Genomic DNA, 3,848 nt, shown 5'->3' with positions numbered 1-3,848 from the left:
GCAATGTTACCTAGTGTTGGCTTCTTGGCAAATTTGCTTGTTAGTTTGCATCTAGCCAACAGGCAGATCAAAAAGAAAAAGGCAACCACCTAAATGTACAGACTAATAAGAGATTTAGGATAACACTATCTTGAGGAAGAATACAATTTTCTCGGAAAATATGACACTGCAACTCAAAAAAGTCATGAGCTGCTAAATACATTTTGAAACCTTGCAGGATCATGAGAACACGACATGATACAATTGGTATCTCTGGATCATGTAATATATGTAATATATTACATGATCTCTGGATCATGTAATATCCATTACTTTTCTTCTTTCACTCCTGTTTGATGGACAGCCTCAGGAAATATTTCAGGGAACATGGAAGAAGACTTGTGGCACATGCAAAAAAGCATCCTTCGGATTTAAGTGCTTATTCCAAGGTTGACAAGGTTGAAGATCTCATTTCTTTCAGTTTGTGTTAAGTGTTTTTGCAGAGTTTGGTGGGCATGCTTTGAAACAGGAGCAGTTTGCAATGGATATAGACAAAATTTATTTTGCTGCGAGGAGAAACCTGCATTGGAACACAGAGCCAGCATGGTTGTGCCATCCCCATCGCTGGAGATTCAGCTGAAAAAGGTCCTGACATACTGGCCCTTACAGATGACCTTACATTGAACAGAAGGATGGACTAGAGACTCTCTGAGTCCCTCCCAACCTGAGTCACCATGTGATTCTTTGAGTCTGAATTGCTTCTTTGAGGAAACATTTTAGAAGCAAGTCCTTTTGAAGGTTTTACATAAGGTAACTGGAAGGAGTTGGAGGAAAAGCATCAACAAAACTCCTGGAACCAAGGAGAAGTTAGAGGTGAGAAAACTCTCTGTGTGAGGCAGGCACCTCTTCTCCCTTCCTCCTGTTCACGGCTACTCTTGCTGACCATTTGAATTACTAAGGGCGTTTTCTTGTAGACAAGGTAGAGAGGGTCCATAACCATTAATTAAAAGATGGAGCTCAAGAAAGAGGTACTTTCTCTTTGTATCAGTGTTCAAACAAGGCAAAAGCATTTAAGAAAGGAAAAAAATGATGAAAAACCCAATCATTCTTCTAGGGTTGTCTTATATGTTGTAGTAATGATTTATAACAACTATGATCTATGGGAGGAGGGTGAACACAATTGAAATTATGATGCCAAATTTTATTGTTATATGAAAAAGGATATCCATGAATCTTAGCTCCAGCTTCAGTCATCTGATGGAATAGAAATTATTGTTTGGGTTTCCAGCCCATTTCTCCAGGACCCAGATCTGTGATGTAAGATGCCCAAAGATAAGATCCATCCCCAGACAGGACATTAATTCAAGGAGCAGCCATTATTTTACCTGCTCACTTTATGATGGCTTTTTCTCCTTTCTTCTGTCTATCGCCTTCTGAATTTTTATTAAAATTTTATTATTATTACCACTTGTCTCAGCATCATGCTTTACTTACTTGTTTACAAAAGACACTGCCCTACAACCTGTGTAATTGCATCCATTGGAAGTAGAGGGAATTAGCTCAAATGGTAGAGTGCTCACTCAGCAGGTGAGAGGTGGTGGTGTTGATGCCTGCATCCTACATTTTGGACCACTCAGTGGATAAGGAATTGGCTGGATGGTCACGCTCAAAGAGCTGTGGTCTACAGCTTGATGACCAGGGAGGGACCAGCAACAAGAGTGTGCCTCAGGGGTTCATACTGGGACCAGTATTATTTAGCATGAGAGGAACTTTTCACAAGGTCGTGTAGAGATTGGATAAGGGGTAATGACTTTAAACTCAAAGAGAGTAGGTTTAACTTACATATAGGGAAGAAACTTTTTACTGAGAATTTGGTGAGGCACTGGAATAGGTTGGCCAAAGAAGTTGTGGATGCCCCAACCCTGAAATTTTCAAGACCAGGTTGGATATGTCTTTGAGAAACCTGGTCCAGTGAAAGCTGTCCCTGCCTATGGTAGGGGGAGTTGGTATGAGATGTTCTTGAAGGTCCCTTCCAACCCAAACCATTCTGTGATTCTATGATTTTATGATTCTATGAATGTGCTTGCAGCATTAAGATAGGGATGTTTGTATGCTCATTAGCTTTATGAAAATGAGATGTGAGACAGAGACTAGTTGAAAACCTCCTATAATGCACCCATCTGCACATTTTGAATATCCAGGAACACGAATGTTTAAGATTTGGCTTCCTTGGTGTGATAATCCTATGGACTAAAGCATTTTGGGCTGCAGTGTGTACTAACTCTTGTGCAGTCCAGTCATCTTCTGTCTCTCTGATCTTGTGACCTGTGAATGTACTTTGTATGAGTGCTTTAGGTTACTTCCTCCTGTGAAGGATTTTCCACATGCCTCAATGTGAAGGATTATTGCTTTCCTGCTCCTTTGGTGTAAATCCATCATCTGAAGTATATGTTCCATCTTCTGTAGTCACACAGAAAAGAGGAATTTAATTTCCCTAGACCAGATTTTCAGAGACTCCCTCAGGGACACCTCTGCTGAGCAGTGCCAAATGTGTTCTGTGTCTAATACCTAAAGTGGAGATTTCCAGGCCATAGTCTGTGAGCACAGATAGACTGTTAGGATGAAAAAGGAAGGCTTTCCCAATATTCCTCCTGCTTTAAACTACCAACCCCCCCAGTTATGCAAACAAATAAAGATAGGAGTTGCAGGACCGTTTATGGATGTAGAGTTCAATACCTATCATACACTAAAAGGAATGGGAACATATGGAGCAATAAGTATCTACAGAAAGAAAGCTGTGAATGCACAAATTGTTTGAAGTCCCTGAACTTTATGCATGCACTTCTCTCCACAAACTGAAATGGAAACCTGAAAAGTCCTAGCTGTTAGAATCAAACCAGCCATTCCTAAAGGTAAAATAATTTTTCTACTTTAAACTTAAATATGTTCCCATCACTAACAAAGAATCATTGCTTTGCTTCCAGAAATAGCGATTAGCTAATTAACGAAGCCGGTTATGCAAAAGACACTCTTGCCTGAGACTGATGCAGAGTAACTCTACATAATGTAGCTGAGGAAGTTGCCATATGGGGAGAAATCATTGGAAGCATGGCACCGGGTGTGAAGTTCTGCTGCCATGTGGTAACTGAGATGAATTACTTTTGGGAGAGAGAGTCCTGCAGATAAAGGGTCAGAATTAATGATGCAAATAGCAGAACTCCTGGCAGGAGTTTAGTTCCTATTTAGAGAATTTGTTTTACTAAACCAGAGCTAAGCTAGTGAAAAATCTTTACATAGCTGCTGACTTTTAATTAATTAAGGCATAGATTTTTATGGTTATTAATAAAGTCATGTATATATATGCTCCATCTGTACTTAATACTAAAATTGTTTTAAAGTGATAGGGTTGTGACTATATAGCACACTTGCTGCTAAAATTGTCAGTTCAAATTCAAACTGAAATAAAATACTTCTAGTGTGTGTTGTACTTTAATGACAATAAATTTCTAGAACAATATAATGCTAAAAAATAGTGTTGATTTAGGCTTGATGCTGTTCATAGCCCTTGAATCATTTTCATAAATTTTTGTAACAGGAACAACTCATTACAAGTGTATAAATGTTGTGGTTTATAACCTTTACCCCAAGCAGAATTTCTTGGACAAATTGCATTTAATTACTTGAAATTAATGGTCTCTAAATATATTAAGCTACACATTCATATGTGGGAGTTAAAGATATGACCTTTCACATAATCTTCATCAGAGGGAAGGGAAGGGAAGGGAAGGGAAGGGAAGGGAAATTCTGAACATTTCCAGAACAGTTACTAATAGCTGGTTTCACCACAACTGTATCTGGAACACTCAGCT

The sequence above is a fragment of the Corvus brachyrhynchos genome, unplaced genomic scaffold, assembly GCF_000691975.1.
Source record: "Corvus brachyrhynchos isolate BGI_N302 unplaced genomic scaffold, ASM69197v1 scaffold60, whole genome shotgun sequence".
In the NCBI taxonomy this organism is placed as follows: domain Eukaryota; kingdom Metazoa; phylum Chordata; class Aves; order Passeriformes; family Corvidae; genus Corvus; species Corvus brachyrhynchos.
This window is presented reverse-complemented; position numbering follows the sequence as displayed.